This window comes from Microtus pennsylvanicus, chromosome 5, assembly GCF_037038515.1.
Source record: "Microtus pennsylvanicus isolate mMicPen1 chromosome 5, mMicPen1.hap1, whole genome shotgun sequence".
NCBI classification, from domain to species: domain Eukaryota; kingdom Metazoa; phylum Chordata; class Mammalia; order Rodentia; family Cricetidae; genus Microtus; species Microtus pennsylvanicus.
In genome coordinates this window covers 48,300,404-48,325,699 of record NC_134583.1, presented here as the reverse complement: position 1 = coordinate 48,325,699, position 25,296 = coordinate 48,300,404, and positions in this window count along the sequence as shown.

Sequence of the window (25,296 nt, the reverse complement as noted above, 5' to 3'; positions counted from 1 at the left end):
AGATCCAATGGGTTATAAATATCTGTCATCATTTAGAGGGACTGGTAACTGTTAGTCTCACTGGTACAGGATTTTATGTGATGTAAATTTAAAGTTATTTTTGTTCTAATATATGCATTTTTCTGCTCTTATTTAAATTACTGTAGCCATACAATATATTATAAACTACTGAGGGAAACCAAGGAAAACTTTGGTAAAAGTTTTTATGTTATCTGGAAAGTGAGGGAGAAAGCAGGAGACTGAAAGAATGAAGAGAGGAAAAATGGATTAAAGGTATATAGAAAGTTATAGAAGGTCAGAAGGGGGTGTGAACTATGTTTGCTGTGCTTTCTCATACCTGCAAATACTGAATATGTTTGGTTTATTAAAAAATATGTGTCTATATAAGTTTTCTTGCAAGCATGGAGCTGAGTCAGAAATGATTTGGATATTTTTGCTTTCTCTGCCACTCATCACTGCTGTGGCCACATTTATGGGCCTGACTTCAGAATTTATCTCTGAGCTCAGGTTATTAAATTTGGTTAGAAGAAATTCAGATGACTTTTTGATGGAGATAATGTTAAAACTGTTTTATGCTGTTCTTTATTGAAAAGCTGGCTCTAGAATTGGATTGTGGCTCTTCCTACAGTAGACCTATGCTTATTTAAAAGTTTCCTCTGTCACTCTGTCAGCCTGAGCCCAGATACAATGACGAGGAGAAGAAAACAAATCAGAACAGTCAAAAAAATTTGACTTGGTTTATGTGAACATTCTGTAACTTCATATTTATAAGTTTATTTTGTTAGATATGGTCAAAATCTGTTAAAAATTAAAATAAAACTAGTTAAAAGTTGATTAGTAACACTGGAAATGGTTTATAATTGATGCATGGGTAATTTTAAAGGAACTGTAAGGCATAATTCCATTATACATTTTGGAGTGCCATTTTGCAAGTGTTAAAAAAAATGGATGCCACATGATTCCACCACCGTCTTGACTAAAGGTGACCATGTGGAGTGGGCCTAGGTAGGAGGCAATAATAGATCTCCAAGACAGTTTGGATTGGGATAGATTTTTGTATGATGGCTCATGTCCCATTCTAAAAACAAGGTTTAGAAAATATATATCAGATTTAAAATATTAAAGCTGCACCTCATTGTTTTTATACTCGAAAATGCACCTTGCTCTGCCAGCTAGATTTTATTAAGAGTCACCCAGGTGATAATGGTTATAAAGACATAAAGGGATCCTAGGAAACAGCTGAGGTTTACAAATGTATGGCAGGACTAGAGTCCCGAAGAATGTGCAGTTTCAGGAATGGAGCTTAACAGTTTTAGAAATGCCAGGGCCAGGTGATTGTCACCAAAAGCACCAGGTACAGTGAAATAGAGTAAGCTGAGATCTAAAAGACAAACTGTGTATATGCTGTCAAAGATGAAGCCAAAGAGGTTCTTTATTTTTGATAATGTAGGAAGACATTTAAGAGATTTTAATATTTTTAAAGAACAGTTAAGACTATGGGACATTTGTGCTTGTAAAATGTTTATATTGTTAGTGTTTGGACTTAAAGGAAAAAACTAAAAGTTAGGGTCACAGCCATAAGCACCAAAAGCTAACCAGAAACAGAAATGCTCATTTCTTGTGATGCAGCAAGACAATGACTTAAGCTTGGAACAGCATTAGAGGGCTTGGAACAGCATTCAAGCCTATGGGTGTCAATCTTTGGGAGGTTGTACAGGGGTAGCCTAAAACCACCTGCATGTCAGATGTTTAAATTGAAATTTATAACACTGGCAAACAGCTGTTGTAGAGGGAAAACTGTTGGAGAGTAATAACTGAGAAAAAAATTTAATGGGAGGATCAACTACAATATGGGAAAATATATTCAAAGGTCAAGGCATTAAAAATATTAACTAATGGTTTAAAAATTGTATCTCCTTTCTCGAGGTCTATTCAGGCTTAAAAATGTATGGTTAGTCTCCTTGTCTTTGCTAACTTTGTTGGTCTTAAGCTATTTGGATAAACTGAGTCATATAATTTTTTTATTAATACTAAGAGGAACTTCAGTTGAAAATTTTTTGTTTTCTAAGGCTCATACTTAACAGAGATAAAACTATAAATCCTTTTTCCCAAGGTCAGGCATTGGATAAAGCTCCCATTTCCTCTGGGAGCCAGGAGAAAGTTCTTAATCTCTAAAAATGGTGTCAGCTTCCTTATTTCTGGCAAAAGGAACTCATGGCCCTTCCCTAAGGAGTGGTTGTAGTGCCTTAGAACTTGTTAAGGGCAATGCTAGCCCCTAGGCTCCCTCCTGTCCCATTTCACCCTGGGACCTTTTCCTTCCCAGGAGATGGCATTAACAGTTGGATACAAACTTGTTCTGGTTTTACCCTTGGAATGACTAATTTAGTTTCTTTATTAGCTTCAATTCAAAATCATCACAGAATATAAAGTTCTGGTCTTACGAAAGCTGCTAACTTATTATAGACTGTTAGGAAATAAAAGTTTGTCAGTTATCCTTAAAGTTCTGATATAATTAATTACAGAGATAAACCTTATTTAGTTCCCTGTATATGTTTTCAAAATCAAACTTAAAACAAGTAACTAGAAACAAAGTTTGTCTAATCAGATATATGTAGGCAGCCCTCATACTCCAGAGATCTGAATATGGCATTTAAAATAATGATTTTAAAAGCTTATTATATTAGACAGAGACTCGGACATCCTAGCAGTGACCCATGGTTTCCAAAGAAGATTATGAGACACCATGATGTCTCCACCTGGATTATAATGACACTGACCACTGGGCAAGATGCTGACAGGACCTGGCACAGACTTTCAACAAACAGCAGTACATTGGACAATTGATTACACCACTTTTGCCTAGACAAAATAAGGTCAGACTTTTACATGTCTCTCTTCCACAGGGAAAAAACTTCTCCTTATGGGCCTGGCTAAGATCCTTCTGCCTCCAATGTTTGGAGACCTGAGTATGACTAACTGTATATGTACTCTAATCCCCGTCATTTTTAATAGATCTGGAAGCAGCTTGGTCTGTACTCAGGTATAATTTATTTGTCATTCTGGGATCTCTGATGGTATTGATGGCAAAGTTAGCTATAACTTTGTCATCTTAGCAGCAGTAGGTATCTAGAGCCTTCCACAAAGCTCTAACCAGCTTGTTGCCTCATTTTATATATATAGAAATCAAGCCTTGTTTTTTTGAAAAGCTATTAGGTCCCTTAATTTTAAAAATGTGTTAAGATATAAAAGCTCATAAGCTTTGAGGGTCCAAAAATGATTTAATCTATAAATACAGGTTAAGACATGGAAAATGTTTCTGATTTCTTTCCCCTTTTATGGTATAGTTCTGACAAGCTGATAGAGCAGTCACTACTTACTGTTTGGGTCACAAGCTTGAGATTTTAGATTTATTCTGGTTGCCATCTAAATATGAACTTAAAAGTGTTTCTCATCAGGCCAAAGCCATTTCTGTCCAATCCATACCTAGCTCTCTAGACAGCAGAAAAATATACGTGCTTCTAACCAAAATCTGCAATTTTAGCTAGGACTCAAAGTTATTAGTCTATTCCTACTGTTTACAGATTCCCATTAATCTGCTTTTTTTTTTCTGTGATATGGGTTTTAATATGGGCCTGAAAGTTTCAAATGTATTGTTTTTCTTTAAGTATATAAATTTTAACTTCTGTTCCTAGTTTAAATTCATCTCAATAGGCTTCCACTTGACTGGAAGATACATACATCTAAGCATCAGTTGCTGACTACAACATGCTAAAATGACTATGAGCCCTGGACTTGCTGAAAGCTGATGTGGACCAGTCCAGCTGATGTGAATGCTCCCTGTCTCTTCAACAGAGTCTGAGAACCAGATGCTTCTGAAAAGTGCCCGATTGCCTGGATTCCCTCCTTACCTTTGGGTAGCCTCTCGGCCCTCTTGTATTAAATTGTCACAGCGTTAGGAAGTTTGAGAACCTCTGCTCTAGAGCAATGTTCTAGTTTCCTTTCTGCTGCTCTGATAAAACATCCTGAGCAAAAGCAACTTGGAGAAGAAAGGCTTTGTTTTAGCCGACACCCCAGGCAACTGTCTATCACAAGGAAAGTCAAAGCAGGAACTCTAGCAGGACTGAAGTAGGTCCCGCAGAGGTAGGACACTTACTGACTTGCTCTCTCTGGCTCAGCCTCCGCTAGCTTTCTCACACAGCCTAGGCCCATCTGCCTAGGAGTGGTGCCACCCACAATAGGATGGGTCCTCCCATAGCAATCATCAATCATGATAATTGCTCATAGACATGAGCATAGGCTAATAGGATTGTGCTAATTCCTTAACTGATGGTCCCTCTTCCCAAAAATCTCTATAGTTCATGTCAATAAGGTTGACAATACACACTGGCCTGTAAAAGCAGAATAAATAAATAGAAGAATCCATGATCCCAAAGTCTGAATCTCATGTTTACTGCCCATATAGTTGATATGGGCTGTGACTCCCAATTTGGAAACTTCTTGTCTAAATCTGAACGTATCCTCAATTCCCAGCCCAGTCACTGGGATTCTTCAAGTTTCTAAAGAGATTATCTTGTATCTGTCATCTATGCACTCTCAGTGTCTAAACGCTATTAAAAACAGGCCGTGGAGTTAAACAAGTGCTGAGTGACTGAACTTTAAATATGAGCATGTTTGTAACTTCTAGGAGTTACAAGCTCTAAAAATGGTGGAATGTGACACTGTGAAGGCCACCCCCACATTATACTTTTGTTCTCTTCCCAGGGTCTTTGTAACATGGCACAGTTCATTATCAGGGAAAAGAAGATTGTACTGGATCAGGAGATAGAGGTCTACCCTGTATTTTCGAAAACACTAGAGCTTGGGGCTCAAGCAGGCTCTGCTCTGGCCCTGTTAGGCCTATCGTTAAAAAGAAAGTACCCCACTCCTTTTCTGGACAAATTATTTTGCTGTTGCAATTTTAGCAAATACTTGGATGCAATGTTTATGGACAAAATTCTTACACGTTTGTTTTTTATTTCTATTTCAGTCACATAAATCCCTCTTCAAGGACAGTCTAGTTTCATGTTCTTTCATCTTTAAATTTGTCTTTAAAATCTGAGATGATCAGACAGCTCCCTCTTCAGTCTCCCTGGCATCATCATATCTTCTTTCTTTTTCCTTCTTTTTTTCCTATATAAATATCTTTTGAACAACAACTTTCCAATACTTTTAAGGTCAGCTTTCTGTTTAAAAATCTCATGTGGCAGAACTATCATCATATTTCTTATCTTTCCATTACTCATTTTATTATAAGAATTTCTTATCTCTTGCTATTTTCAAACTTAATACAGCCTTTTTAACATTTTATAAATTTTTATTTTATACTAATTTATATATTATATACATTTCATATTATAACAAATGTCTCTTATTGGAAAAAAACAAGTTCTGTATTAGTCAGATTTCTGGAGAGAAACAACTACTAGAACATATATACATATATTTGTATATACATATATAGGATATGGAAGTATATGTTCATTTATGAACAGATTCATACACAAACATTAAGGCACAGTAAAACACAAATGGGAACAAGGAGAGAGACTTATTAGCTCACCACATTATAAGGCTAGCCAGTATGTCTGCAGTAGAAGTTGGAGACCCAGTAGAGTCAATGGTATACACTTGATCTTGAAAGCCAGCAGTTGGTGAGATCCAAAAACTATGCTCTATCTGGAATCAGAAGGAAGGAAAAGCTGGTATCCTAGCTCAAGTCTAGAAGCAGAAATTCCTGCTTGACCACAGCTATTTTGTTCTATTCAGGTATTCAAATCAAGGGGCAGAGACCCATCCACAAAAGGAGAACTTATTTTACTCTGCCTACAAATTCAAATGTTAATTTCACCCACAAACACCCTTACTTACAAACCCAGAAAAACATCTGACCAGTTATCTGCACACCAGAAAAGCAGTGTGGAAGCAGCTGCTGAGCTGAGTGCAGTGTTAGAGAATCTACAGTGGACAGAATTTTTAAGGTTATTGGTAGCTACATTTAAGTTCAAGGACAAGGCCATGGGTTCTGAAAAAAGAATCGTCAATAACAAGGCCTGACGTTGCAGGTTAAGAGTGTTGATTTTGAAGCCAGAGTCTGGTGTGGGAACCACTCTAGAAGTAAAATATCTTATATAATTGATTTTCTTTTCACTCTGGTTTGAGTATAAAATGGACAGGGCAATACTATTTATTGCACAGGATTGTTGTGAAGCTCAAGTTAATATACATAAGTTATACTACATATACTAATTAATATAGAAATCCTAACAATAAGTAAGCTTTCCAATATCATTGCCATTTTCCAAATTATCTGAATAGAAAACAATGCAGAAGACTAATTACAGGAATAATTCCTTCCAAGGTCACTATTTTTAGCATTCAGATACACCTGACCAGCCTCTGGGAGATGTGGCCGAGTGCAGCACACCTGCAGGTATTCCCAGTATGCAAGCAGTACTCTGGCCTGCTGTGTGGTCTTTGCATATGCACTGCTCCATCCCTTTAAAAGGCAGAACCCTACCTGCTTTCTTTCCTTCCTCTTTGTCTTCTCTTTTCCTCCTCTCCACAGCCCCCACCAGTCCCCCCTCCCTTCTCTCTCTCTCTCTCTCTCTCTCTCTCTCTCTCTCTCTCTCTCTCTCTCTCTCTCTCTCCACACTCCCTTTCTTTCTCCCCTCTCTCCCTTCCCTGCAATAAAGAAACCCTCCATGTGAGCGCTTTCTTTGTGGCATGTCTGTCTCTCACTTACCTTGGGTCACCTTGTCTCCAGCACACCAAGGTCTCTCTCATGCCATTTTACAACAAATATGTCATAAAAAGCCTTTGACTTTCCTCCCAAGATCACAATATCATAACAAATCTTTGACTTCAGAAAAAAAATCTGAATTTTAGAATAAAAGAGCTCTCTTCCTAGAGTTGGGGAGATGGCTTAGTGACCCCAGGGAGGGCAGAAAAGGGTGCTGGGTCTCCTGACATTCAAGTTATAGATGACTGGGAGCTGTCATATAGAGGCTAGGAATCAAACCTGGGTCCTCTGCAAGAGCAACAAGTGCTCTCCTTCCCTGAGGTCAAAGATTTATTATGATATAGTGATCTTAGAAGGAGGGCAGGGACAGGAGAGATTTCACCTTTTCATCATGCTTCCTCTTCCTATCCCTGGTAACAGTGATGAGTCCCTCCAGGGCACTTGAACACAAGGAAGACCAGGGCTAGATTAGTCAGCGCCACCAGATCATTCCTAGGTGAGTTCCACTGTGTGAACTGCAGAGGAAGGGATCAGTCCTCCTGGGAACTGGAATTCCATAAGACATCTGATTGCTTAGAGGGTGAAGAAAACGTGGAGAGCGGAATGACGACACGAGAAGGGTGCTGAGCCCATTGGTAAGGCTAGAGTGAACGAAAGCCAGTAGCCCAAGAGAGCTCTTGAGAAAGATCAGACAATGGCTATAGCCTATATTAACTATCTAAGGGTTATATGTTAGGAAATACAAAAAAGATGCTATACTAAAGACATAAGGATCAAGATGACAGATTGAACACATTTTGCCTTCTTTAATCTGTAAAGTACATAAAAATCTGTGTGTGTGTGTGTGTGTGTGTGTGTGTGTGTGTGTGTGTGTGTGTATAGAGAGAGAGGATTAAAATGAAAATGAGAACCAAGGCAGAGGGAAAGTGTGAGGATGGCAGCCCAACAAAAAAAGTACTTGAATATGCTTATCTAAAGTAAGACAGGTAGATGTGTGCTCACACACTAAACTGCAGACAGTTTTAAGGAAATACTAGACTAATAAAACCAGACTTGACAAAAGCTCACACCCAAAAGGTAAGGGAAGTAACAGTTTTAAAAACAATTGAGGATTGTCTCTCAGCTTTCCTAATCATAGGAATGGGGTCTGATCGCCCAGCACTTACCACCCGGAAAAGATGTATCTAAAGAAATTAAGTGAACTAGTAAGGGAGAAAGAATGATTAATAAAACTACTCTAATGACAACTTTAGCCCAATTGGTCTAAAATTTGTACTTTCTAAAAATTCTTTTTTAAAAAAACAGCTTCCCATCAGCAATCTGACTACACAGAGTGCTTATCTGGTTTCACCAACCTCTTCCCAATCCATCCCTGTTCTTAGCTAAGAGCAGGTGCTGTAGTTGTCTGCTGCTATATAACAGCTATCCCCAAACTTACACGAAATTACAGAAATACGCAAGAGGAGCTTCTAAACTAATTCTAGGATGTGTGCAGTTATCTCTTAAAACTGATGTAGAAAAGACAAGCGCTTGAAGCTATGACGCCCTGGGAGGAAGATGCTGTGCTCCATTCAGAAGTTCCTCCCATGTGTCCTTGTCTGATCCATCAGAGTAACTACATTATATTTAGTGCATTATTTGGCTAAGCCATGCCTGATGGCCTAGGTCGTGCCAGTGAGGTTATTCCCAGAGCCTCATAAACAGATGTTTTTATAGACTCCACATGTGCCCCATTTGTAATATCTTCTGTAATTTCCAGCAAGCTGTTTTGAAAAGACACATTTTAGTCATTGGCTATGGTTTGGATGGGGTATAAATGTGTAAGGACAGGTAATATGTGTGGCTGTATGCAATCACATTCTTACTTTACTAAGCCCTCCTTTGCCTGTGTAAGAGTTACGATAGTGCCGAGGCTAGAAACTTGGTTTCAGTGGGATAGGCTGAGGAGGAGGGCTCTTAAGAGATGGGACCAGTGCAAGGGACTAATGCTGATCTCTCTGATAGATTACTTGAAAGAGGCCATCCAATACTTGCCCACTCTGAATGTGGTTGATTCTCCCTGTTTCTCTGTCATGTTTGATGCAGCAAGGGGCACACCAGTGGGAAACCAATCAGATGGGGCCTGATCTTGGGATTCTTCAGTCCCTGAAACTGTGAACTAAGTGGCCTTTTATTTATAAAATACATACTATCAGGTATTCTGCCATGGCAACAGCAAACACATGTCATTTAAAAATATTTCAGTGGTTTCTATTATAAGAGAAATTTATAATAGAGGGGAGTGCCCATATCTAGAATGTCAATGAACTTCATTTCTTTTTTTTTAATATTTATTTATTATGTATACAATATTCTGTCTGTATGCCTGAAGGCCAGAAGAGGGCGCCAGACCTCTTTACAGATGGTTGTGAGCCACCATGTGGTTGCTGGGAATTGAACTCAGGACCTTTGGAAGAGCAGGCAATGCTCTTAAGCACTGAGCCATCTCTCCAGCCCAATGAACTTCATTTCTCCCACCATCTAATACCTTTTTTTTTAATTTTTTAACCCTGATGCAGTAGAAAAGCTGCACTCTTGTCAGCTCTGACTCTCCCAGCACAAAGAAGCTTTCCTGGGGAAAGGACCAACTCTCGCTTGACCTGTGATGTTAAATAATGTTTCTAATTTTAGCGGGTGGTTCATAGGGAGAATAACAAGATTCTCTTCTTGAATATGGGCGAGTTATACACTGAATTTTAAGCTATTTTTAATGGTTTCTATAGAGAAAGAATAAGTCCTGACCAAGACTGAACCAAACTACAGCAGATATGTGTTATCTCAGGTCAAAACATAACCAACTTTTAAAACATTGTTAGTAAAAGTGATCTAAAAAAGAGAAAGGCACATACTTCCAGTTTTTAAGAATAACATATTTCCAAAGTTACAATAAAGGATGTCTTGTCTCAGGGTAAACACCAGCAAGCCAGAATTGTAACTTATAGTAGATATGCACTTAGCAGTTTCCAGGGCTCTGTGACACCAGGCATTCAACTCTCCAGTTAACTTCTTTTCCTAATTAGGCTCATTAAGTGCCTTCATTTTTTGTAAGGTGTTCCATTTCCATTTGCTAACCAAAAAAATCAATTAAGTCAACCTAATGGTTAGCTTTTTTATGAAATTATTTAAGCAAATTGGCATTTTCAGGTTGGTCACTGGCCTCCCATGAGCTTACTGGATGTGAGTTCATCATGAGAAGCATATTTAGCTATAATCATGCCGATAGTCAGGCCCATCATAATTTGACAAGGGAGAGCTACCTCAAGAATCATTCTAGATGTCAACCAGCTTCCCAAAGGGAGGTGCCAGAATGTTTTTTTTAAGTATATATTGCATTAAAATGCCGACACATATGTGGGGAGCCTGGACTTCTTCTCCCACCAGGTACTTACCTCTTTCAGAGGACAGAGGAAGAAAGCAAGGACTCAAAGAAAAATAGATTCACTTAATTGGACAATGGGGGGAAGTTAACCAAATCAACCAACAAATAGCATCTCATAGACCTATGTGACCTTAACTAAAGAACATTTGTGTCACTGTGGTTGCAGAGAGAGAGGAGAAACAGGGAGGATCTGTAAAAGCAATCAAGAGCAATGGGTGACATCTTCTCAAACTGGGAAAGAGAAATTAGCCATCAGAATTAGAAAGTTAAGTATTCAAAATGATAAGTTCAAAGAAATCTACCCCAACTTAAACTTTGGAATACTAAAGATACTGGAACCAGCCAGAGGGAAATAATGCTTTACTGTAGGCAGAACTAATTCAAGTAGCTTTTCACTTAGAGATCACAAGGTCAAAATAGTTTGCTAAATACTTTCCAAGTACCCAAAAGTTCAGCCCAGAGTTCTGTTCCCTGTCAAGGTTCTTTATGGGAGGCAAAAAAAATGGACATTCCCAGATACAGAATAACAGACAATGTTGCCTACAGACTTACCTAAAACTAAAGCTAAAAGTTCTGTAGACAAAAATAAAATGATACCAAAGAATCTTGAGTGATAAGGATGAAGCCAGGTAAGCAAAAGTATCAGAATGAATGCCTTCAGAAGCTAAAGGCAGGATACTCTAAACTAACTACTGAGCAGTGCTTTAAATGGGCAATTTCTCTATTATTTCTAACAATTGCATGTATGTTTACAATTACGCCAAGCAGAAAACCAAAAAATACTAAAATACTACCAATCAAAGATGAATGGAAATTTCTTATTAAAACAAAAATAATGAATAGGTGCTAAGCACGTGATGATCATTTTAATGCTGCCTCATTTGATGTCCACAGAACACCCTGAGGCAAACAGCATCATCCCTTTTGTACTTGTATCCAAGGCAGCTTATCTAAGATCACACAGCTGGATATCAAATGACAAAAGCAAGAGTCACAGACCATTCCTGGTTCTGAAACTGGTGGTCCTGATGCACAGTGTCCTTCACATCACATGGGCAGGACTCTATTTTTGTAGTAAGAGTCAGGAGCATGAGATTTAATTGCTTTCCTCTCATGCAAGTTTTTTTAGTTTTTTTTTTTTGAACATGTCCTTCCTATACTTCTCATATGCTTGGGTGCAGATACATTTTTTTGTATTCCAGAAACATCACAGGCAAGTTGAGCTTTCTCTGCTTCACTGGCTGACCTGATAAAACTTACTTCCTAAAGTAAGTTTCCAAATAGCTCATAGAAACATTGACAACCACTGCCTGCAGTAGCCAGGCTTTGTTCTATTATTCTGACTCTCAGGAAGGAATATCTGCCCCTCCCCCACTGCCATCTGCCTCGCTGCCTGGTGTTTCTGGGCAGTGAAGTCAGTGGGGTTTAAATTCTGTTAGCAAGGAGCACATTTATTTTATAATCCACACAGGGCGATTCCTTAGCCTGCCTTGCCAAACATCTCACATTTTCAAGGCTTGGGGATCTGCATGGATATAAAGGGTTTTCTAGAATTCTCAACCAACTGGTAGCTCCAAAGGCAGTAAAGAAAATGTTACACAAATCAGCACTTATTCAGAGGGAATCTCTCTCAGTCCTTGCAAAGGTTTGGACTGTACCTTAGTTTAGTTATTTCCAAGGCACACACTAACTGCTTTGAATGTGTTGAGTGACTTAACCTCATCCAGGCACAGAATGAGCATTTGCATCATTTCCATCTTCTATAAGAAACAGACAGAGAGAGTTAGACCATCTGCCGGCTCTATACATGGTATGGCATTTTGACCTAAGCCAGTTTTGACTCAAGAGCCCCAAAGTTTAACCATCATACTTTATGACTCCTCCTTCATTTAATTACAATGCCTGTTTTAGAAACTTATTTCCATATGCTTCGGGGAACATTAGAAAATAAAACAAAAGTAAAAAATAATGCCTGAGAAATAGTGATCTAAATTTTTTTTATACAATAGTTTTGAAATCACAGAAAAGATGCATAAAACAGTTAAAAGAACTCTACTATGCCTCCAGCCACTTCCCCACTGGCTAGCTTGATGGTTATTGTTCTCTTCTGCTCCTTCTTTTTTCTGTCTACATACCAGCCTGGATGCATACACTCAGCTTACAATTTTTTTCTCAAAACAATAGAGAAGTTGTTACAGGCATGAGAATCCATTACTCTTATTTCCTACGAAAAGGAACTCAAAATTGATACAATTAACACTGAAACTATGTAATTTACAAATCCCATCCAAAGTTGTACAAGGTCCCAGTAACGTACTTTAAAGCAGAGTATGGTGCATTCTGCATCCAGGCACATCTGAGAGCAGGGGATACGTTCCACTGACTTTAACATTTCCTCAGTTTGAAACAGTTCCTCAGTCCATTCACTAATTTCAAAACATTTAAGAGCTGTAATTTGAGTTTGCTCATGTTTCCCCCATTTTAGATTCTGGTATTTTGGCAAGAATACCATGACATTTGGTTCTTATCTTCTTGGAATATCAAAAACACAGTGTTGGTGTTGGCAAGACGGCTCAGTGCATAAAGACACTGTCCAGTAAGTCTGACAACCTGAGTTCAGTCCCTAGGACCCAGAGGCTGCACGAAGAGAACTGACTCTTACAGGCTGTCCTCGAGTGTGTGTGTGTGCGTGTGTGTGTGTGAATGTGTGTGTGTGTGTGTGTGAGTGTGAGTGTGTGTGTGTGTGAGTGTGTGTGTGTGTGTGTGAGTGTGTGTGTGAGTGTGTGTGAGTGTGTGTGTGTGTGTGAGTGTGTGTGTGCGTGTGTGTGTGAGTGTGTGTGTGAGTGTGTGTGAGTGTGTGTGTGTGTGAGTGTGTGAGTGTGTGTGTGTGCGTGTGTGCGTGTGTGTGAGTGTGTGAGTGTGTGTGTGTGTGTGTGAGTGTGTGAGTGTGTGTGTGTGAGTGTGTGAGTGTGTGTGTGTGTGAGTGTGTGTGTGTGTGTGTGAGTGTGTGTGTGAGTGTGTGTGAGTGTGTGTGTGAGTGTGTGTGAGTGTGTGTGTGTGTGAGTGTGTGTGTGTGTGAGTGTGTGTGTGAGTGTGTGTGAGTGTGTGTGTGTGAATATTTTTAAAAATTAAAAAAGAACACAATGTTGATGTGTACTGTTCTTACTTATGCTAATTTTCATCACTAGGCTAAACTGGTTAGTACCAAACTTTTTACTATGAATTTACAGAGATCATGTCAAATTATGCAAATATTTTGTTCCACATCAAAACTTTGCCTACTACTGCTACAGTTACTCTGATACCAAAACCACACAAAGACTCAACCAAGAAAGAGAATTACAGGCCAATCTCACTCATGAACATCGACGCAAAAATCCTCAACAAAATACTGGCAAACCATATCCAACAACACATTAGAAAAATTATCCATTATGATCAAGTAGGCTTCATCCCAGAGATGCAGGGCTGGTTCAACATATGAAAATCTATCAATGTAATCCATCATATAAACAAACTGAAAGAAAAAAATCATATGATCATTTCATTAGATGCTGAAAAAGCTTTTGACAAAATTCTACATCCCTTTATGATAAAAGTCTTGGAGAGATTAGGGATACAAGGGTCATACCTAAATATAATAAAAGCTATTTACAGCAAACCGACAGCTAACATCAAACTAAACAGAGAGAAACTCGAAGCCATCCCACTAAACTCAGGAACACGACAAGGCTGGCCACTCTCTCCATACCTCTTCAATATAGTGCTTGAAGTTCTAGCAATTGCAATAAGACAACATAAGGGGATCAAGGGGTTTCGAATTGGGAAGGAAGAGGTTAAACTTTCATTATTTGCAGATGATATGATAGTGTACATAAGCGACCCCAAAAACTCCACCAAAGAACTCCTAAAGCTGATAAACAGCTTTAGTAATGTGGCAGGATACAAGATCAACTCCAAAAAATCAGTCGCCCTCTTATACACAAAGGATATGGAAGCAGAGAGGGAAATTAAAGAAGCATCACCTTTCACGATAGCCACAAATAGCATAAAATATCTTGGGGTAACTCTAACCAAGGAAGTGAAAGATCTATTTGACAAGAAATTTAAGGAATTGAAGAAAGAAATTGAAGAGAATACCAGAAAATGGATGGACCTCCCTTGCTCTTGGATTGGGAGGATCAACATAGTAAAAATGGCAATTCTACCAAAGGCAATTTATAGATTCAATGCAATCCCCATCAAGGTCCCATCAAAATTCTTCACAGATCTTGAGAGGACAATAATCAACTTTATATGGAAAAACAAAAAACCCAGGATAGCCAAAACAGTCTTATATAATAAAGGAACTTCTGCAGGCATTACCATCCCTGACTTCAAACTCTACTAGAGAGCTACAGTATTGAAAACAGCTTGGTATTGGTATAAAAACAGAGAAGTTGACCAATGGAATCATATAGAAGACCCAGATTTTAACCCACAAACCTATGAACACCTCATTTTCGATAAAGGAGCTAAAAGTATACAATGGAAGAAAGAAAGCATCTTCAACAAATTGTGCTGGCACAACTGGATGTCAACCTGTAGAAGAATGAAAATTGACCCATATCTATCTCCATGCACAAAACTCAAGTCCAAATGGATCAAAGACCTCAATATCAGTCCAAGCACACTGAACCTGATAGAAGAGAAATTGGGAGGTACCCTACAACAAATGGGCACAGGCGATTGCTTCCTAGGTATAACCCCAGCAGCACAGACATTAAGGGCAACATTGAATAAATGGGACCTACTGAAACTGAGAAGCTTCTGTAAAGCAAAGGACACTGTCACTAGGACAAAACGGCAACCCACTGACTGGGAGAAGATCTTCACCAACCCCGCAACAGACAAAGGACTGATCTCCAAAATATATAAAGAACTCAAGAAACTAGACTTTAAAATGCTAATTAACCCAATTAAAAAATGGGGCACTGAACTGAACAGAGAATTCTCAACAGAAGAACTTCAAATGGCCAAAAGACACTTAAGGTCATGCTCAACCTCCTTAGCGATCAGGGAAATGCAAATCAAAACAACTTTGAGACATCATCTTACACCTGTCAGATTGGCTAAAATCAAAAACACCAATGATAGCATCTGTTGGAGAGGTTGTGGAGTAAGGGGTTCCCTCATCCATTGCTGGTGGGAATGCAATCTTGTGCAACCACTTTGGAAAGCAGTGTTTCAGTTTCTCAGGAAATTCGGGATCAACCTACCCCTGGACCCAGCTATACCACTCTTGGGAATATACCCAAGAGATGCCCAATCATATGACAAGGGCATTTGTTCAACTATGTTTATAGCAGCATTATTTGTAATAGCCAGAACCTGGAAACAACCTAGATGTCCTTCAATAGAAGAATGGATGAAGAAAGTGTGGAATATATACACATTAGAGTACTACTCAGCGGTAAAAAACAATGACTTCTCAAATTTTGCATGCAAATGGATGGAAATAGATAATACTATCCTGAGTGAGGTAACCCAGACCCAAAAGGAGGAACATGGGATGTACTCACTCATAATTGGTGTCTAGCCTTAAATAAAGGTCAGTGAGTCTATAATTGGATATTCTAAAGAAGCTAAATAAGAAGGTGAACCCAAAGAAAAACATATAGCTATCCTCCTGGGTAGGGGAAGTAGACAAGATTGCCAGGCAAAAAATCGGGATCTTAAGGGTGGGGTGGGAGGGGGGTAAGGGGAGATGGGGAGAGAAAAGTGAGAAGGGTAGGATGGGGAGAACTTGGGGCAACGGGATGATTGGGATAAAGGAAGGTTGGATAGGGGAGCAGGGAAGCACATATCTTAATTAAGGGAGCCATCTTAGGGTTGGGAAGAGACTTGGACCTAGAGGGGCTTCCAGGTGCCCAAGGCGAGGTCCCCAGTTAGTTCCTGGGGCAGCTGAAGATAGGGAACCTGAAATGATCCTATCCTATAGCCATACTGATGAATATTTTGCATATCACCATAGAACCTTCATCTGGCGATGGATGGAGATAGAGACAGAGACCCACACTGGAGCACTGGACAGAGCTCCCAAAGTCCCAATGAGGAACAGAAGGAGGGAGAAGATGAGCAAGGAAGTCAGGACCAAGAGGGGTGCACCCACCCACGGAGACAGTGGGGCTGATCTATTGGGAGCTCACCAAGGCCAGCTGGACTGAGACTGAAAAAGCAGGGGATAAAACCGGACTCTCTGAACATGGCAAACAATGAGGGCTGCTGAGAAGCCAAGGACAATGGCACTGGGTTTGATCCTACTTCATGTTCTGGCTGTGTGGGAGCCTAGCCAGTTTGGATGTTCACTTTCCTAGACCAGGATGGAGGGGGGAGGACTTTGGACTTTCCACAGGGCAGGGGACCCTGACTGCTCTTCAGACTTGAGAGGGAGGGGGAGAGGAGTGGGGGGAGAGGGAGAGGAGTGGGAGGACGGGGAGAGGAGTGGGGGGGGAGTGGGAGGCTGGGAGGAGGCGGAAATTGTTTTTTTCTCAATAAAAATAAATAAATAAATAAATAAATAAAGAACACAATGTTGATGTGTACTGTTCTTACTTATGCTAATTTTCATCACTAGGCTAAACTGGTTAGTACCAAACTTTTTACTATGAATTTACAGAGATCACGTCAAATTATGCAAATATTTTGTTCCACATCAAAACTTTGCCTACTACTGCATTATTTTTATGAAATGATGCTTGATGTCTAACTTTATATAAACCCTTTTATATTTATGGGTTAGTATTATTATATTAGAGCAGTGTTTCCCAATATATGGGTCGCATCCCCAATCAGATATCCCACATATCAGATATTTACATTATGATTCATAACAGTAACACAATTATAGTTATGAAGTATTAATAAAATAATTTTATGATTGGGGGGGCCACCACAACATGAGAAACTGTATTAAAGGGCTGCAGCTTTAGGAAGATCAAGAACCATTTTATTGAAGGGAGCTTATCCCATATCTTTTATTTATGCATTTCACTGTTGACATTAACCTTCAGCTCAATCAACAGGTTATAATCCATTACTGACATGGGAATTGAGGATCAAGTTGTCCCTCAAACTAGCCACTACTCCCTCTTAACTAAATCCATAATTCAAAAAATTCACTTGCTTTATGATAACCAAGATCTTCTGGTTTGCCTTGTACTTTTCTTGCCATTGCCTGAAATCAAACTTTTCTTTTCCTAAGAAGTTTGAGTGTGTGTGGGGGGATGTGAACACATGCATGGTGTTTTTTTGTTTTTGTTTTGTTTTGTTTTGTTTTTTTTGTGAGAAACCAGAGGTCAGTGTCAGGCGTCTCTGTTAATCTTCTGCCACTTGTTTTCTGAGAGAGGATCTCTCAAATCACAGTTGGCTAGACTAGCTGGCTATCAAGCGCCTGTGACCCTTCACAGCATGGGACTACAGGTGCACACTGCTGCACGAGGCTTTTATTTGCACTGAATCTGGGGATGTAAATTCAGGTCTTCATGCTTGGAGAGCAAGCACTTCAGTGTTTTGTCATATCACAGGTCACCCAGTTTCTCTTACTGAAGAAAAACATTGGTTTCCCAACAGATCTGGGTGCTCAATACAATTGTTAATACTAGGGCTGTGTGGCATTAAGCTTCTCTCAGAACATAGCTGGGGGATGTCGAAAAAAATGTATATAAGTACTTCTGTTCATCCACCCTTATGGATACAGTAAGTCATGTCCCTCTCTCTTTATCCCATGGTGTGTGTGTGTGTGTGTGTGTGTGTGTGTGTGTGTCTGTGTGCATGCGCGCACACGCATTAAAACTTATGAGTTCATCAAAACTGATTGATCCCAATTTAACACCCCTCTATTCACTCTGAACTCCACCTTCTCAGAGTTCCAGACTCTTCTCTGACAGTGAGAAACTTGGTTCCCATTACACCTGTTTTACTTATTTCATGTGTATACAGTCAGAAACATGCAGTGTGGACACACTCGAACACACACACTAACACACCCAAAGTGGGTGGGGGCCGGAGGGAGAGAAGGGGAGGAAGCACGAGAGGAACATCACCAGACCACCAAAGAGTGGTCGGGTGAATGACAGAATGATGACAAATTTAATCCTTGTGAGAACACTGTGTCAGGGCTGAGCATTGTTCTTTTGGAGACACACCAGGTTTGACGTGTCTAAGACAGGATTCAAGACGGGACACTTTCTTTGTTGCTTTTTTCTCCATTATGATATCTCTGGTTATTTTTAGAATGATGTAGAAAGAAAGTGTCAATTCTTTCATACCCTCTTACTTTTTTTTCTGGATTAATAAGACAGAATAAGGTCAGGAGCAAATATTTTATTATAATATGCTATATGCTTTTAAGGAATAATTACAGTGAATCATGGACCTAGTTAGCTTGAAACTCAGTCTTACCAGGAAGTTAGAGAGATGTGAAATGTGTGCTATTGTTTTCTGAGACAGGATCTCAGGACTCTTAGCTGGTCTCCAACTCTCTACATAGCCCAAGTTGACCTTGACCTTCCAATTTCCCTTTCTCTACTTCGTGAGTTCTGGAATTACAGCCATGGATCACCACATCCTGGCTTAGGGAGGTGCTGGCAATCAAACCTAGGAGTCTATTAATTGAGCTACACCCCCAGCTCAAAATTTAAGGTTTTAACGACGAAGAGGAACAGAATAATTTGGTTGGAAATCTTGGCTGTTTATTTCCTATGTGAAATTTTATGTCTCTAATGAAACTTTAAGTAATGAAATTCAAATTTTTCCATTCAAAACTGTTTGATACATTCTGTAGAGTTCTTATTTATCTGCATAAAATACATCAAGCAGTGGCAAAAGCACAAGGCCTAAGGTAGAGTGAAAATAACAAGATACACCAGACGTAGGCCTGCTCTCATATGTCCTCACTATGCTGAAAACCTCTAGGCCTTATTGAATTCCAAAGCAGTACCATGGTTAAAATGACAGGCTCTGGGGTCAAAACACCTTGAGTTAAATCAGCTCTACAGTTTTGGCACCACTGACTTCCAGGGCTGAATGTGTTTGTTTTCCTGTCAGCTAGATTTTAGTAGAAACAATAGTACGTACCTTAAATTAAAGTAGTACATAGATTTTTACAATGCTCCGTATAGAGGTTGGAGGAGTTCCATTCCCATGGCCATCAATTCAGCCAGAATTTATTATTCTTACTGGATGACAATAAAACCAATATTTTATAATGATTTTATTACTTGTAAAAGAATTCATAAATAAAACCAAAGATGGTGCCTAACATTTATTCAGTTTTCACATTAAAAACAGTGTCACAAAATCTTCTGGGATTGCCATTTTTCAGATGTTCTATCTTTTGATACTGTCCCAGTTTTGAGTCTATAAAATATGAACTCCATAATCCTCACTGCCTCTTATGAATAACTGGAATTTTTAAGACTCACTCCAGAAAGTTATTAAAGGAAGAACATTTTGAGAAAAATCTCAACTCCTCCCTCTCCTGGGGACAGTGCTGAGATTTTCAAAGATCATGTGACTGCCCTCTCTTCAGTGCACAGATCTGTCTTACACACTGATGTCACTTGGTATGACTTAAGGAGAATCTCCTTGCACCAAACTGTTTCCCTATGACAGTCAGTGCAGCAACACTCGTGGAAACTAACTGGGTTTCAGAAATCACTCCCCTCGTGTGACTTCTCTTAAAGAAGCCTTCGGAATGCAAAGCTGAGCTCTGTGGAGCTGAGTGCTAGAGGAGAGCCAGGTTAGGAAATTGATGGCATTATTGAATCCCAGGATCAAAATTACAGATGTGTGGAAGAAATGAGTAAAGAACACAGTGAGGGAGGAAGGGACTCCAGTAGAGAAATACAGAGGCACAGGGGAAAGCACACAAGCAGCAGGGTTGTATACATGTGAATATATTAGTGCGGGCTTGCACAAGGCCACATAACTTGCCATTCACTGATGCAGGGTTAAGTCGCAAGGAATTACCTGGAACTGGTTAGAAACGCAGCATCTTGGACTCAGCCCGTAATTAAAATCTGCATTATATCAGTACCTGAATGATTTGAATATGCATTAAACTAAGAAAGGATGAGCTGATTGTGAGTTACATGTTAGTCTTCATTCAGCCTCTGTGGTATGAGACAAAGGAGAGTCCTTTAAAAAATGAAGTTGTGATAGATTACTACAAAACTTCAATATTATTGTACATTGGTTTTAACTTTGAGCTTTTGGTACTAAATGTACATTTTTCTTTTCTTGCTACTGTTTAATTTAGCTAGGAAAAATAGGGGGAAGGTTCCAGAAGTACTTTAAGGAAGAAATCAATCTTAATAAGTTGGCTTCTGAATAGCCTTAGTTTTCTTCCACAGTCCTCAGTAGTTTGCCTCACAGACTCCCTTTACAAGCTCCACGGTTTCAGAGCATCCCTTGGATGCTCTTGTTTCCAGGCTGTCCTTCAGCAAACTATAATACTTAAAAATAAAATTGCATTATTAAATACAGAGAAAGAAAGAACTTAACTGTTTTTAAGTTAAGAAAATTATTCCATCCAGGATGGGAGAGGTGTTACATTTGGGATAGTTAACGGGGACCTTCTAGGTTGTGTTGGTCTAGTGATTACACTTTTAATTATTAGTTGTGATACTATTTCTGAATGTATAACTGTTTTTTAATTAACAATAAATCTAAATACAGATGATATCTAAGGGAGAAAGAGATAAGAGTACTTAGCCTTCCAACTTGACCTGTCACAATAAATACAGAAAGCTAGCTTTGATACCAACACATCACTTCCTGAAGTGACTGCTCTTAACATTAACTGAGCTCCCTCCCCAGCCTGGTCATCCAGAAGTGATTAGGAAAGGACTAACCCCGTCTCTCACAGAACACCAGAATGAGTGCTTGCTGCAACAGTCTAATTAGTTTACTAGACTAACTCTAGACAGGGCACTGCTCTACTACTGTCTTAAATATTAGTTACCATTCTGGTTGGCCAGCCTTACAGATCTGGGGCTGGTTGTCTTCATTTTGCCTAGGTGTCACGGCAGGTCTATGAGCATGGATGTTTGTAAAATGAACATCTATAAAATCCGATGTATTTTAGCAAAGCATGCCCTCATAAATCAAGCTTTGTTGTTAATCCTTTCCAAAACAAATGAAGTATGGGTATTTAATCCAAATATATTAGTTGCATGTTTACTCCAATAAAAATAATAAAGATAAATACAGCCGTGTTATTACTGAAGCTATAAAATCCATTTGGTAAAAACTAATCTTCTTAGCTTGCAATTTCAGTATATCAAAATGTTCTTAAAATATTTATATATTTATTTTGTTTGTTTTTCTACACAGGGTTTTTCTATGTAGTCCTGGTTGTCCTGGAACTTTCTTTGCAGACCAGGCTGTCTGGCCTCAAACTCAGAGATCCACCTGTCTCTTTTTCAGCTCTCTGTTATGATCCATTTTTGATCCATTTTTAGAGTTCTATGTCAAAAATACCACATTGTACATAAAAGAGGAAACACACAGGTTCATTAAAATCCTACTTAACTTCTGCATTCTCTTTAGTAACTTCTGCATTCTCTTTAGGTTCATTACTAGTTTCAGCTTGTTTCTGCTATCAGTGCAAAGTGTTTCAGTTGTCATCTTACACATAATTTGAATTACAATTTTGTTATATTTTTCTCAATGGGATGAGAAATACTAAAATGGAGACAAAATTAGTGTCTTGGTTGTACTTCTGCCTTTTGAATAATGCTCAAATTGTATAAGGTGCTAATGTTCACTACATGAGTGGAGAGTGGCTTAGGATAACATTAAATACACGTATGGCTTCATGTCAAAAGGCCCCTGCCCTCTGTTCTTCTTTGGTAAGATGGACATTTTTTAGAAACCAAGGAGCATCTGAGAAGCAGAATTGTATCCCTAGATTACATAAATACCTAGAGTGATTACTATCTCAACAACAATGCCCACAGTTTGATAGATAGGTACAACTATACACGTCTCTCCCTTCCCTCTCCCTCCTTCCCTCCCTCTTTCTCTCTTTTTCTCCTTTCCCCCATATGTGTGTGTGGTGTTTGTGTGTGTGTGTTAGCATGTGTATGAGTATGAGCACTCTTATGTGGTGAGTACATGTGTATGAGGTGTTAAGAGATCAAACCCATGTGTCTATGCATGATAAGCAAGCAATTTATTAAATAAGCTACTTTGCCCGGTCATGTGGTCTCAAAAATAAGATAAAACAAGAGTCTTTTAATGATTAAGTTTTTCTGGCAAAATTTCAAGATTGGAGGGAAAACTCTTTAATATGTAAATGTTACTGAAAAAATATGATAGTACATAATACGAAAGTGGATGGTGTGTCTTCATGCAATGGAGAAGTTAGGATACATACAGATTGGAGTCAGTAGGATGATGCCTGTGAAGTAGTTTGAAAATTTAAATACCAGCATTATTGACTGAAGAAACAATGAAAAAGTCTCAATTTACATCCAGACAAAGGACACCAAAAAGCAGTCATCATAAAGGCTGTGTTCCCCACATCATAACAAATAAGAACTTGACTCTGGATTTGATAATAAAATCCCACTATATTCCTTGTTTGCTCATTTGAGACAGGTCTCAGGTATCCCAGAGGCTAGCCTTAAGCTTATTGTTGCAGCCCATAGAAAACAGATGGTAACTACTGTTCAGCTATCAACCAGCCTGAGGCATGGTTATCTGATAAAGGATTAATTCTGTCCATACAAAATCTGTAGGGCCATTGACTCTGAAAGCTGTTGCTTACCTTTGCTGAAGCAGCTTGGGATCTCCCCAATACCTGCATTGTAGTGTGTAATCTCACGTGATGTGTACATGTAACCTCATGGTTGCATCTCAATCTTATGGGCACATATATCTGTGGGTGATGGGGTATACAACTTTTCATTTAACAATATACTTCTGATATATAGAATATATACTGGGACTTGATTCATAACTAGAACTATTTGTCCCACAAGGACTGTGGACATTGAAAAGTCCATTTTCTTCTTTTGCTTACTGAATGGTTTCTTCCACCCAATGAGACCTCCAGCAAGAGAATGTGGTCACATAGCCAGAAGCCTTGGTTCCCACAGCCATATCTCTGTTCTGTTCCCTGAGAGACATTAGAAACCACCTCTCTGAAAGTATTTTTCATTTGCCAGAACATTCAGTCAGTAAAGGAGTCTTTCATATGGATCACATTTGGGACCTTCAAGGATAAAGGAACATCTGAGCTCAGAGAATTGCCTTTGTTTTGCATGTGTATATAAGCTGGAATCTTGGAGAAAAGAAAGAAGAATAAAGAAACTGATGCAGAAAAGTACATAGTGGAGAGTTTATTTTGCCCTCAGAACTAAGTTTCGTGCTTGTTGTAAGTCTTCTTCTGAACCCTGAGGCGGACAAGGAGGCTGGCACTCAGAGGTCCCTGATAGCTTATAATGTAGTGGAATGCTGGGATTACAGGCCTCTGTCACCAAACTCGATTTGTGCAGTGCAGGCAATGGAACCCCAGACTATGTGCATGGAAGGCCAGTACTCTACACATTGATCTATAGCCCTAGCCAACAACCATAAACATATCATCTCTAATTCAAGATTTATTATGAGATTTCTTAGTCCAAAATGCTGCCATGCTAACAAGATAGAAACCACAAAGAAGTTCAGTTTCTCTAGCCATCCAGCAGGCAAACTTCCTGCAGGTAGGATGCTCCAACACCCCCACCCCATCCATTGGATCCTGCAAGCTACAAGTCCCACTCTGCCCCCAAATGCTCCTATCCTCCGCAGCCTCAGAGAAACTCTGAAACACAGGCTGTAGTTTCACAGAGAGGACCAAGAGGTAAGTGAAATCCACTTTGTGGGACATTCCACTCTCTAGATCCTCCATACTAGGGCAAAAAACCCGCACCCCTCCCCCACCTGCCTTAGCTTCCCTAGCCATCCAACAGGCAAGTTTCCTACAAGTAGGCTGCTCCAAAACCCCCACCCCATTTATTAGACCTTGCAAACTACAAGTTCCACTGTGCCTCCAAACCCTCCTATTCCCTATAACTTCAGAGGAACTCTTAAACACAAGCTGCAACTACACAGAAAGAACTAAGAGAGAAAACCAAGAGAGGAACCCTGAAGTACAGGCTGTGACTACACAGAGAGGACCAAGAGAGGAAACCAAGAAGGCAGACCAAGAGAGCAGGCCAAGAGTGGGCGAAGAGAGATCTCAGTGGCTCCCTGAGACATAGACAGAAGCAGTGCAGAGTAGAACAGGAACAGTTTCCAAAGACACAGACAGCCACTGCAAGGATTGGATCAAGAGGCAAAGACATTGCCAGCACCAATTGGAGGAAGAGATGGGTTGGTGACAATGCAAGAATTCATTCAACAATCTAAAAAGCAACATAGTAACACCAGCACCCAGTGGGCATACAACAGGAAGACTTGATCATCCTAGCCCAGGAGAAGCAGAAGAAAACTATTTTAAATGTAACTTTATGAGGATGATGGAGACCTGTAAAGAGGAAATGAAAAATTCGCTTAAAGAAATGGAGGAAAAGACAAATAAAAAATTAAAAGAAATCAACAAATCTCTCAAAGAAAACCAAGAAAAAAAATCAAACAGGTGAAGCCAAAAGTTCAAGACTTGAAGACTGAAATAGAGGCAAAAAATAAATAAAAAAAACAACCCACAAGCTAAGGGAAATCTAGATAGGAAAATCTGGAAAAATAGGAATTGTAGAGGCATGCCTAACCAAGAGAATACAAAAGATGGAAGACAGAATCTAAGGTGTTGAAAATACTATAATGGAAATAGATTCATCGGTCAAAGAAAACATTAAATCCAACAAATTCAAGACACAAAACATTCAGGAAATCTGGGACATCATGAAAAGACCAAACCTTAGAACAATAGGCATAGAAGAAGAAGAGGAATTCTAGCTCAAAAGCACAGAAAATATATTTAACAAAATCATAGAAGAAAACATTCCCAAACTAAAGATGGATATCCCTATGAAGGTCGAAGACACTTACAGAATGCCAAATATGCTGGACC